This window comes from Dermacentor silvarum, chromosome 3 (assembly GCF_013339745.2).
Source record: "Dermacentor silvarum isolate Dsil-2018 chromosome 3, BIME_Dsil_1.4, whole genome shotgun sequence".
Taxonomy (NCBI): Eukaryota; Metazoa; Arthropoda; class Arachnida; order Ixodida; family Ixodidae; genus Dermacentor; species Dermacentor silvarum.
This window is the reverse complement of record NC_051156.1, coordinates 109,359,309-109,372,173: the sequence shown is the minus strand read 5'-3', so window position 1 is coordinate 109,372,173 and position 12,865 is coordinate 109,359,309. Positions and strand designations below refer to the sequence as shown.

General features: G+C 49.0%; 5 non-coding genes across 5 annotated transcripts; all 5 read left to right on the top strand.

The window, feature by feature from the left end:
* Window positions 1–92: 92 nt before the first annotated feature.
* On the top strand, window positions 93–165 carry Trnam-cau (transfer RNA methionine (anticodon CAU)). Its single transcript has one exon. It is a non-coding gene; the product is annotated as a tRNA-Met (tRNA).
* Window positions 166–341: 176 nt separating this feature from the next.
* Window positions 342–414, top strand: Trnam-cau (transfer RNA methionine (anticodon CAU)). Its single transcript has one exon. It is a non-coding gene; the product is annotated as a tRNA-Met (tRNA).
* A 5,035-nt stretch (window positions 415–5,449) lies between these two features.
* Trnam-cau (transfer RNA methionine (anticodon CAU)) lies at window positions 5,450–5,522 on the top strand. Its single transcript has one exon. It is a non-coding gene; the product is annotated as a tRNA-Met (tRNA).
* Window positions 5,523–5,699: 177 nt separating this feature from the next.
* On the top strand, window positions 5,700–5,777 carry Trnam-cau (transfer RNA methionine (anticodon CAU)). Its single transcript has one exon. It is a non-coding gene; the product is annotated as a tRNA-Met (tRNA).
* Window positions 5,778–5,947: 170 nt separating this feature from the next.
* Window positions 5,948–6,020, top strand: Trnam-cau (transfer RNA methionine (anticodon CAU)). Its single transcript has one exon. It is a non-coding gene; the product is annotated as a tRNA-Met (tRNA).
* Window positions 6,021–12,865: the final 6,845 nt, after the last annotated feature.

The window sequence follows — 12,865 nt, the reverse complement described above, 5'->3', positions numbered from 1 at the left end:
TGCACTATCATTCTTCCGCGGCATTTAACTTTCTCAACGCCGTCTCAACTAGAAGAAATGAGATTGGGCGTGTCTCCATGTGTTAGCTGTCCGCCTCGGTAGCGCAGTCGGCAGCGCGTCAGTCTCATAATCTGAAGGTCGTCAGTTCGATCCTCACCCGGGGCAAAGGCGGCGATATATTTTTTGCTGCCTGAAGCAATAGTGGTACTCACTTTTTAGACACTAGAATGGACGTGTGTTGCTATCTCGTGCAGTATCATTGTTCCGCGGCATTTCACTTTCTCAACGCCGTCTCAACTAGAAGAAATGAGATTGGGCGTGTCTCCTTGTGTTACCTGTCCGCCTCGGTAGCGCAGTAGGCAGCGCGTCAGTCTCATAATCTGAAGGTCGTGAGTTCGATCCTCACCCGGGGCAATGGCGGCGATATATTTTTTGCTGCCTCAAACAATAGTGGTACTCACTTTTTAGACACTACAATGGACGTGTGTTGCTATCTTGTGCACTATCATTCTTCCGCGGCATTTCACTTTCTCAACGCCGTCTCAACTAGAAGAAATGAGATTGGGCGTGTCTCCTTGTGTTAGCTGTCCGCCTCGATCATTCTGCTTCCGGCCACCGAGCTTGACGGTTCGTGAATCATGGCCTCTCCCGGGGCAGCGACAGCGGTCACTTTTGGCCGCGGAAACAGGACCAACGACGAAGAGAAGGATTACCCTTTTATTTTGCCGCAACTGCCTAAAGGACGAGTGGCTACTAACACCGTGTTTTTACACGGGGATGTACGTGCGAGACCATACAGGGTCGAGGACTTCAGAGACGCCCTACTGCCGACGGGCTTGCTGCCTGGCGTGGTATGCATAGGGGTGTACCAGATCAATCACGTGTGGGCGGTGACCCTTAAGGATGCGACTACCACGAAACGGCTGGTGGCCCTGAAGGAACTTCAAGTGAAAGGGCGACGGTGCGTCATCGTCGACCCACAGGACCAGCAGGTGAAGCTTCGACTTCACTGGCTGCTGTATGGCGTTGCCGACGATGACGTCCGGGTGGCGTTTGCGCCTTTCGGCAACGTGGATGAGGTAAGCCAGGGGAGGTGGCGTGTCCAAGGTATGGGGGACAAGACCTCTACCACGCGGACCGTGCTCCTCAAGCTGAAGACCGGCGTCAAGGTAGAGGACCTTCCACATCAGGTCCGCGTCGGCGGAGAACTCGCTTTGGTGGTCGTTCCCGGTCGGCCTATGCAGTGCTTGCGTTGCCAGGGCACTGGGCACGTCCGGCGAGAGTGTAAGGTGCCGCGCTGCTCCCGTTGCAGACGTTTTGGGCACGTCGACGCCGACTGCGTGAAGACGTACGCTACAGCGACAGGCCCAGCAGTGAGTGAAGCGGCAGCCGAAAATCTGATGGATGCAGCCGAGGCTGAAGACGCCGCCAAGGGAGCCGGAGACCAAGTGCCACCAGCGAAAACAAGTACCGTGACAGTGCCGGTGGGCGCTGAAGCCAAGGTGGACGAAGCTGCTGAGCAAGTGACTGGGCCGCCACGGGTCGACACGGAAGCTGTCCTTCGAAAGGAAGGTGCGAGTGAAGGCGAAAGCGATGACGAAGATTCAGAAATGGAACAGAGCGAGGCTGCCAACGACGGGGACCGGGCTGCTAGTCTCGGTGCAACCTTCAAGCGCCCCCGAGACGACGCCGGAGACAAGGATAACGCAGCATCCAGCACCGGGGATGGGCCGCCGGCAATACGCCTCTTGGGAGGCGTTCGGGTTTCAAACCCAAACCGAATGTTCCGCCCAAGAGAAGGCCTGTGGACAAAGCGCAGCACACCACCAACAACGCCGGGAAGCCGGGCGGCTCCGGAGGCGGCTAGCCGAGGGCTAGTCGTGAGAGGTAAGCACCATGCTCGGGCCTACTTCATTCTTTAGTACAGCATGGCACCTGACCCGTCTCTCAGCATTGCCGCACTAAACGTGCGAGGCTTGGCGGCTAGCCGTAGGCAGTGTCAAGTACTACGGTTGATCACTGACTACGACATAGACGTTTTAGCTGTCCAGGAGACCAAGGTAGACGGGGAGGAGAGACCGGGAGCATGGTGCGGCGTTTCACGACTAGATATTATGCAGTCGTGAGCCACGCGGTAGGGACGTCCGCTGGATGTGTCCTGTTTGTTAAGAAGTTACGAGACCTGGTTGTTCAAAGTGTGTTTTCATGTCCGTCGGGAAGGATTCTTATTTGCGATTTTGTGTTTTGTAAAGTTGAATTCCGAGTTATATGCATATATGCGCCAAATGGGGTAGAAGAACGTGCATTATTTTTTTCGAGTCTTTTTCAGTATATTAGCAGTGAAAAGTGCATGCTTTTGTTGGGGGATTTCAACTGTGTTTTGAGTGCTCGGGATAGATGCAATAATGGTGGTATCCGCGATAAAGCAGTCATATATTGTCTAGGCTGATCAGCGAAAGTGAACTAGACGATGTATGTGAGTGTCTGGAGGGGGAGCGGGAAGTGAGGTATACGCGATTTCAAGGCAGTAGCCATGCGCGGTTAGACCGCTTGTACATGTCACAGGACATGATTCCAAAGTGCCACAGTTATTCTGTTGCACCTGTGTCGTTCTCCGATCACTGCTTGGTGATGTGTACCATAGGAATGAAGAAGAAGAGTCAATCTTTTAACTGGGACCAATGAAAAATGAATGCCTTACTTCTAAAAGACGCGCCATTTGTAGACGCAATTCATGAGGCCGTTATGGAAGTAAGCGATGAATGTATTGAAACAATAGCAGAGAAATGGGAATGGTTCAAACAGAAGGTAAAAATGAAAGCAATAGAAAGATCTAGCTGCTTAAAGTTTGAGAGGGAAATGAAAGAACGAGACTTACGAAAGATACTTAATCAGCTGATAGCGCTGGAGTGCGAAGAGCCAGGGGCGTATAAGCAAGATATGCGAACCATCAAAGAAAAAATCGAACAGTTGGACAAAGAACGCTATCAAGGTGCGATTGTGCGCGCAAGAGCAAACGCATTAGTAGCGGGGGAGACGCCCACCAAAAGGGTGCTTGGACTTGAAAAAGCTCATGGTCGACGTAATCATGTCGATAAGATCTCGTGGAATGGCACACTCGTCGACGATAATAAGAGCATAGGACGAGCGTTTTTAGAGTATTACCAGTCATTGTTTGCATATCAAGAAGCCAATGTAGACGAGTTCAAAAGGGTCTTTCTCAGTCGCATGCCGCGATTAAGTGACGACACGAAGGACCTATTAGAAGGCAATATAAGAGAACACGAAGTCGAAAAAGCAATAAATGATTTGAACAATGGCAAATCACCCGGACCTGACGGTCTGAGCGCGTGTTTTTTATAAAGCCTTCAAGAAAGAACTGTCGCCCCTGCTAACAGACCTGTTTAACGCCGCGTATGTGAACAAAGCTTGCCGCCTTCTTTTAGTAAAGCGCATACCATCTTGATACCTAAGAGTGACAAAGCGAGAAACTTAGGCTCGTGACATCTTATAGGCCGATATCTTTAACCAATGTCGACTATAAGATTTTCATGAAGGTTTTGGCAGCCAGACTTCAAAGCGTCATCAAAGAAATAGTTGTAGACCACCAAACGTGTGGGATCAAAGGGAGGTCAATTTTTTCGAATATTCACACGATGCGGTGCGTGCTCGAGTGCTGTGACATCACTTACGACGGCGTCGCAGTGCTCCAGCTTGACCTCGAGAAAGCGTTTGACTGTGTGTCTCATAATACTTTGTTTGCCATTCTGGAACACATTAATGTGGGTGCCATTATCACTGAGGGAGTGGCGTTGGCGTATCAGAACTGCACAACACGCTTAATTGTCAATAAATCATTGGGGGCCCCCATTAACGTCATGCGTTCTGTGCGTCAAGGCTGCCCCCTCAGTCCTCTTTTGTTTGCTATTTACATAGAAACGATGTGTTTGGCGATAATAGAGAATGCTCATATACGCGGTTATAGCTTGGCAGCCACAGAAGTCAAGCTCCTGGCATATGCAGATGATATCGCCGTGTGTTGTACAAGCAGAGAAAGTGTAACGGAAACAATTCGCGTTGCGAACAGTTTTGTGATGTGACGGGCAGTAAAGTGAACTGGGGTAAATCCCTCGGTTTGTGGCACGAAGAGTGGTCTTCGGCCCCAGACAACTTTGCTAATGTGAGCTGGGTGAAAACCCCTACCAAGTATCTGGGTGTTCCCTTGGACAGTTACAAACACAGCGAGGAATACTGGACGAACCAAATAAAAGAACAAGAGAGAAAGCAGACAGGTGGAAAGGCATCAACCTGTCCATTTTTGCAAAGGCAACTGTATGCAATATGTTTTTCATTACGAAGTTGTGGTACGTCATGCAGACGTTGTTTGTTCAAGGGTAAATGTACAAAGGTTGCATAGAGTGTTCGCCGTTTTTATCTGGGAATCTAGCTGGGAAAGATGTAGCCGAACAAACCTGTTCAGACGGGTGAAGGAAGGGGGGCTGGGCTTGGCGCATCTTTTTGTACGACAGCTTGTCAATAGATTTTTGTTTTTTCGAGATGTGCGTGATCCATTTCTGCGTACGGTATTACAGCTCAGGTTAAGAGACGCCTTGCCGGCACTCATTGTTAGTACTAATAGTATGCCAGGGGCGATTCGCGGCTATCTTAAAGAAGTAGTCGATAGTGTGCGCTTTCTTTCTGTGCGTTTTTCTTTCGATTCTCTTTCTGACGTGAAAAGAAAGACATTATATAAAGATGTATGCGACATTGTATTTCCAGTGCCATTGTACAGAGCTGTATACAGTGGAGGAACAGGACAGGATGTTCTGAAACGGGTGAAAAGAATGGAGGTGCCTACTGGCGTTAAAACATTCTTTTTTAAGCTACATACAGGAACACTGTCAGTGAAGACATTCATGGAAGAACGTGGATTCCTTGTACCATGGGGCTCACACTGCTTGATTTGCAAGCAACCTGAAACAGTAGATCATGTGTTCTTGCATTGCTGGGAAGGGGTCTACTTCTGGGACGTCCTAAAACGGACAATCAAGAAGGAGTTTCCGTTGAATCCGCACGGGATCAGGTACCTAGCGATAAAGAATGAGGGACGGGGTACCATACGATTTAATCATGCTCCATGGCCTCCACTGTTTATGGCGGGCACGGATGGCTGGGTACCATTGCGACCCAGACGCTAGGCCGGCTCGTATTTATTTTCGAGACAGTATGTCTCGGTTCATTGAAATAAAGAAAACACAAGAATGTGTACCTGATTGGCTGTCGAGGATAGAATCTCTGACAGCATTAAAAGAATTTTAATTCGACAACGCCAGTCCATGTTGGACTGATGGCTTTTCATGTTTTCCAATATGTTTTGTAGTTGTGCTTTTTGAGATTTTGTTCTGTACATTGTCAAAGACCGGCAATAAATAAAAAAAAAAAGCTGTCCGCCTCGATAGCGCAGTAGGCAGCGCGTCAGTCTCATAATCTGAAGGTCGTGAGTTCGATCCTCACCCGGGGCAAAGGCGGCGATATATTTTTTGCTGCCTCAAGCAATAGTGGTACTCACTTTTTTAGACACTAGAAAGGAGATGTGTTGCTATCTTGTGCACTATCATTCTTCCGCGGCATTTCACTTTCTCAACGCCGTCTCAACTAGAAGAAATGAGATTGGGCGTGTCTCCTTGTGTTAGCAGTCCGCCTCGGTAGCGCAGTAGGCAGCGCGTCAGTCTCATAATCTGAAGGTCGTGAGTTCGATCCTCACCCGGGCAAAGGCGGCGATATATTTTTTGCTGCCTCAAGCAATAGTGGTACTCACTTTTTAGACACTAGAATGGACGTGTGTTGCTATCTTGTGCACTATCATTCTTTCGCGGCATTTCACTTTCTCAACGCCGTCTCAACTAGAAGAAATGAGATTGGGCGTGTCTCCTTGTGTTAGCAGTCCGCCTCGGTAGCGCAGTAGGCAGCGCGTCAGTCTCATAATCTGAAGGTCATGAGTTCGATCCTCACCCGGGGCAAAGGCGGCGATATATTTTTTGCTGCCTCAAGCAATAGTGGTACTCACTTTTTAGACACTAGAAAGGAGGTGCGTTGCTATCTTGTGCACTATCATTCTTCGGCGGCATTTCACTTTCTCAACGCCGTCTCAACTAGAAGAAATGAGATTGGGCGTGTCTCCTTGTGTTAGCTGTCCGCCTCGGTAGCGCAGTGCTACTTCCGGCCGTGATAGCAAACGGACGCTTGTGGAATGGGCTCCGCCGGAGCAGTATCAGCGGCCCAGGTGGGCCGCGGAAACAGGTTTTTTGCTGATGACACCCAGGACTATCAAGTTGTTCTGCCGTCGCTGCCAACAGGTACATCTGTTGCGAATACTGTTTTTCTTCACGGGGACTTGAAAGCCAGGCCTTATCGTGTAGAAGATTTTCGGGACATGTTGGTTCATCTTGGAGTGCTCCCTGAAGTAATAGCTTTGGGGGCGTTCCAGATGAACCACGTTTGGGCCGTCACGTTCAAATGTGCCGAAGCTACTAAGAAGATGGTAGGAATCGGTGAAGTACGCGTGAAGGAGAAACGGTGCCTTGTGGTTGACCCCGAAAATCAAGAAGTACGTATAAAGCTCTACTGGGTACTACATAATGTAGCAGACGAAGAAGTGCGTTCTGCCCTGGCACCGTACGGGAAAGTGAGCGATATCTACAAGGAGCGCTGGCGAGTGCATGGAATAGCTGACAAGGGCTCGTCAACGCGCACAGTTGGTCTGAAGCTCAAGCCTGGTGTGACGCTAGAAGATTTACCCCATCAGTTGCGGGTTTGCAGGAATCATGGCTCTACTCGTCGCACCGGGACGCCCCCCGCTATGCTTGAGGTGCCATGCCACGGGTCATATCAGGCGTGACTGCCGGGTACCGCGGTGTGCTAAGTGTCGGCGATATGGCCACGATGAAAGCAGCTGCGTGCGAACCTACGCAAACGTGGCGGGTGTCAAAGCGAATGAAGAAATATCCACGGAACATCTAATGGACGAGGCAGGACGCGGCTGAAACTACCCCCGAGGCAGACAGCTCGCGAATTCCTGGTGCGGCTAGCACCGCCCACGTGAAGCAAAAGGATGCAACCTTTACTGAGGAAGTGACCGCCAACACTTCGACCGAGGCTGCAGAGACATTGGTGATGGGCGCCCCAACGAGCCAAGGCAATGCACCTGGCGTGAGGGTCGAGGAAGACCTGTAACTACAGACGTCACTATGAGTAGTGCCAGCAGCCTTGTGTCAAAACGACTCCATGAAGATGGCAAAGACGGGCACGCGACCGACCAGATTGCAACGGATGAGCCGCCTGTGAAGACGACAACCTATTCGAAGGGCTACATTGAAATTCACACCGAAAATACCGCTCGAGCCACGGCCCGAGCGGAAACGCGCAGCCCCGCCGGCGACGTGACGTGACGTCCTTTTTTTCTTTCAACCGGACAATAGCAGCGGAGTTGACCGGAGGAGACAATGCGTCGACGCCGCCACGACAAATCAAAGTTTGGAATCAAAATGGCTGGAGTGACTTGGATATGCTTTATAAATGTGGAGGTGGGTTGTCGTCTTGTATTAAGCAAGGTACTACCATGCGGTTTTGTGTAGCGTAAAAAAAATGGCAATTACTCTTCAAACACCTCTTTATGTGGGCACCTTAATGTGCGGGGCTTGTCGACGCGGGAGGAAGCAATACCAGCTGAATCGACTGTTTATGGAAAATGAGCTGGACGTAATTGCCATACAGGAGACAAAGATTGGAAGTGAAGAAGGAACAAACCGCATGGTTGAACCTTTTAGGACGTACTACAATGTATACGTTTCGCATGCAATTGGTACCGCCGGTGGTGGTGCGCTGTTTGTGAAGCACTCCACAGGAATATCTGTTGACAGTGTGTACACGTGTGACACTGGGCGGCTTATTGTATGTGACATAACGTTGCAGGCCCAGAATTTCCGAATAGTTGGTTTATATGCCCCAAACGTGGCAAATGAGCGCAGATTGTTTTTCGAAAGTGTTGAACATTATCTGACCTGTGACAGGACTGTTATAAAGATGGGGGACTTTAACTGTGTCTGCAGAGTAGAGGATAGGGCAAGAGTTTCCGCGATACGGGATGCGATTGTATCAGTATTAAACTCACTGACTGTAGAACACCAATTAGAAGATGTAGCGTACTTCCTATCAAACGGTACATTGCCTCGGTTCACCCACTACCAGCGGGACAGCCAAGCTAGACTGGAGCCGAATCTATGTTTCGGCAGATTTGGCACTCTTTTGCAATAAATACGATGTTAAAAACGTTTCTTTAGCGACCATAGCTTGGTTATATGTACGCTAGGCCCGAGGAAACCAGCGAAGTTTCAACTGGGAGCTGTGGAAATGCAATGTTAAGATCCTCGATGATGAGGTATATGTGCAGGAAATAAAAGAAAAATTGGAGATCTACTGGAAAGTGAACCGAGGTGTTACGCTGAAGCATGGGAAGATTTCAAACAAAACGCGAAAATTTCAGCTATCGAAAGAGCCGGCGCATTGCGTAGACAGCAAAGGAAAGAAGAAACTGAGCTGCAAAGTCGGCTTGACTTTTATTTGAATGCGGAAACTGCAGCTCCGGGTACCTTTGCCAGAGAAATAAAGAAGTTAAAAGCAAACTAGAAGTAATTAATACAGAAAGATACAGAGGAGCAGTAGTACGCGCACGTGCGGAAAAAATATATATGGGTGAAAACCCGACCAAACGTGCTCTATCAGACGAAAAAAGCTATGCGTCGCGCAACGAAATAAAAGCGATAGTGTACAGAGATGAAGTTGTGCGAGACGAGAAACTGATACGACGCGCTTTTGTCGATTATTATCAAGAATTGCTTGGCCACGAACCACAGATTGAGGAAGGATTTCCATGCGATTTCTTGAGGCTCATGCCAAACTAGAAGAAGAATTTAAACGAACCTTGAAGCTCCAATCAACGTTGCAGAAATTGACGTGGGCGATCGGGATTTGAGTGCAGGGAAATCACCAGGCCCTGATGGTTTGGGTTCAGAATTCTACAAGGCGTTTAAAACAGAAATAGCAGTTGTCCTCCTTAACGTTATAATTGAGGCATACAGAAGAAAGAAGTTACCCCCTTCTTTCAGGCAGAGCCATGTTGTACTTTTTCCAAAACAGACGATCCAGCTGCATAGCTGTCAGTACGAGCGTATCGACCAATAAGTCTAACGAACACGGACTACAACGATTTTCGCTGAAGTTTTAAGCAGAAGACTTCAAAGCGTTATAACCAAACTTGTAGGGCCACATCAGACTTGCGGCATAAAAGGAAGGTCCATTCTGACCAACATACACGTGGCTAGAACAGTCATGGAGTGCTGCGATGCCTACTGCGGGAAAGTCGCCAATGTTACAACTCGACTTAGAGAAGGCATTCGACAGAGTTGCGCATAAAGTCCTTTTCAACATTATAGAATATATCAATGTCGGGACTGGTCTTGATGGAAGGCATAACAATGTGTTATGCGGACATTTCTAGCAGGATTAAAGTTAATAAATCATTAACTGCCAGTTTCCAGATAAAGTCCTCTGTTAGGCAAGGATGCCCATTATCTCCTTTACTGTTTGCGCTGTACCTGGAGCCTTTCTGTTTGAAAATCTTGTCGTCCAGTGCAATAAAAGGTTTTAAGTTGAGCACAAGCGAAGTTAAGCTACTCACATATGCTGACGACATTGCTGTTTTCTGTACTTACCAAGCAAGTGTCAGGAACGCGGTGAGTGTCGCGACGAGTTTTTGTAAAATGACAGGCAGCGTTATCAATTGGGACAAATCTTTGGGCCTTTGGGCATGGGATTGGGATGACATCCCTGCAGTCTTTGAAAAAATGCAGTGGACGGTTTCACCAACGAAATACCTCGGGGTGCCTTTAATCACTACAGAGACACTAAGGACTATTGGAAGAATGAAGCAGAGCAAATAAAGAGAAAATCTACCAAGTTTGGAGGGAGAGACCTATCTATATTTGCAAGGTCAACAGTGTGTAACCTCTTTCTGGTAGCCAAGATCTGGTACGTTCTTCAAGTATTGTGTGCGACGAGAGCAAGCATTCAAAGGCGCACTGGTGCTTGCAGGTATATATGGGGTTCAACATGGGAGCGTACAAGTCGCACAAATTTATTCCGCTCCTTGAAAGCGGCGGACTGGGCTTGGCGCATTTGTTTTTAAAACAGGTAGTGTCCAGATTTATCTTTGTGCGGGACCAAAGCAACGGTTTCCTACGTACTGTTATTCAAATGAGATTATGTGATGTTATGCCGGCGTATTGTGTAATCTATGGTTAAGGGCCGAAGTACGAGGCTTCCTGCGAGAAGTCGTCTGGTCTTACCAGTTCCTCGTGGCACGGTTCTCGTTGGCATACCTCAGCAGCGTCACTCGAAGAAACTGTATAAAGATGTTGTTGATGTATCTATGCCAGAACCATGTATCGCTCCTTTGTTTCCAGCAGGGGCTGGCAAAGACGTACTGAAAAGAAGGGTGAAGCGGATGCCAGTACGATTTACGGTTTAAAACGTTTTTTCTTTCAATTGCACACCGGAACTCTGCCCGTTAAACCGTGGTTAGAGCAGAAGGGTATTTTTGGCCTTGGACGATAAATTGCTTACTGTGCAAAAAGCCGGAAACTATTGACCATATTTTCCTGGATTGTGAAGATTCCACCTTCTTATGGGACATACTGCAGCGCACCTTGAAAAAAGATTTGCCGCTTACCCCATATGGCATCCGCTTCCTCCCCAACCGCAAACGATAAAGGAGTGCCGTATGACATGTTTATGGCGCTATGTCTTCATAGCATATGGAAAACAAGAATGGCCGTGCATCATGCCGACTTAAACCCCCAGCCTGCCAGAGAATATTTCAAAGAAGGCATCGCCTTCATTCGTGAGATACTTAAAGCGCAGAATGATCCACCACAATGGATGCCGGTATTAGATGGTCTTGTTAATCTGAAGTGGTTTTAATACCCACGTTTTGCCGAAAGCAGGCAAGCGTTTTTAATTACAGATAGTAGCATGTATAGTGATTTTTTTGTTTTGTATCTTTCCTGAGAAAGGAAAATAAAGAAAAAAAAGCTCGGTAGCGCAGTAGGCAGCGCGTCAGTCTCATAATCTGAAGGTCGTGAGTTCGATCCTCACCGGGGCAAAGGCGGCGATATATTTTTCGCTGCAGCCTGAAGCAATAGTGGTACTCACTTGTTAGACACTAGAATGGACGTGTGTTGTGCTATCTCGTGCAGTACCATTGTTCCGCGGCATTTCACTTTCTCAACGCGTCTCAACTAGAAGAATGAGATTGGGCGTGTCTCCTTGCGTTCCCTGTCCGCCTTGGTAGCGCAGGATTCTACTTCCGGCCACTGCAGTGAACGGACGCAGAATGCCTTGCTCGGTAGGGGCGGTTACAGCGGCCTTCGGCCGTGTACCAGGTGTACGGATAAGCCTTACCCGGAATACCAAGTTGTTTTGCCTCATCTGCCTTCAGGTACTTCAGTTTTGTACACTGTATTTTTGCACGCTGACGTTAAAACCAGGCCGTATCGGGTCGAGCACTTTCGAGATGCTATCGCGCGTCTTGCACTGCTGCCGGAAATGGTGGCCCTTGGCGCTTTCCAAATGAACCACGTATGGGTGGTGTCTTCCGTGATGAGTCTGCAAGAAAAGATGCTAGCAGCGGAATCTTTCAACGTAAAAGACCAACTCTCGTGCGTATTTGATCCCTGCAACCAAGGCATCAGGCTGAAGCTTTATTGGCTGGTGCACTTCGTTCATTACGACGAAGTTCGTGCAGCCTTAGCCCCTTACGGAAAGGTTACAGACGTCACCCGAGAAAAGTGGCGAGTACAGGGATGCAATGACAAAGGGTACACCACCCGTTTGGTGACGCTCCAGCCAAACCTGGCGTGACAGTTGAAGACTTCCCTCACCAGGTGCATGTCGCCGAAAACTTAGCGCTCGTGCATGTTCCAGGAAGGCCCCCGTTATGCCTCCGGTGCCATGGAACTGGACACATCCGGCACGAGTGCCGCATACCACGCTGTGCACTTTGCCACCGCTACGACCACGAAGAACAAGAGTGCGTGAGGTCGTATGCTGCGGTGATAAGCCCAGTTAAAGGCGACGAAATGGCTGAACCGATAATGGACCACGCTGACGCTGATGCGGCGTTCCAAGCAGAGACCGAAGGGCAGGCGGTAGATAGCAGAACCCCGAAGCGACTCCAACACCGGAGGAACCAAGGGCTCCATGGCGGCCAGACTGTCGAGCAAAGAGCGTGCTGTCTGAGAAACCGATTACCGAAGAAAATTTGACTGGGACAAAGGGCGCGCCATCAGCGAGCACGTCGGAGTCGACCACGAAAGACAGGACCGAGGATTCTGAGGATGTCGAAATGATTGCAGCCGCCGAAGCAGCTGCAAAGAGCCCTCGCGAGGTCACCGACGGATACAGACACACCGGAACGATCGAGCAGCGGCAAACCTTCGCCGAGACGTCGATAACAAGGCGAACCCGGCTTCAAACCGAAGCCGAACGTGCCGCCTGACAGGCGGACGACTGTGCCGAGACAGCGTGCCCTCAGTGCAAGACCTGCCCTAGAGGACATGTAGATGGTGCCGCGTACTGTTTTTTGCCTTTGTTGCCTGCCCAGACTGAGTACCATTCTGTATGTATGCCTAATATAAACATGGCTGTTAATATGACAGTTTCCCTTTGTGTAGGGACGATAAATGTGAGGTGTTTGGCATCAGAACGCAGTGCCAGATAGCCGGCTCTTGTTAGAAAATGATATCGGCAT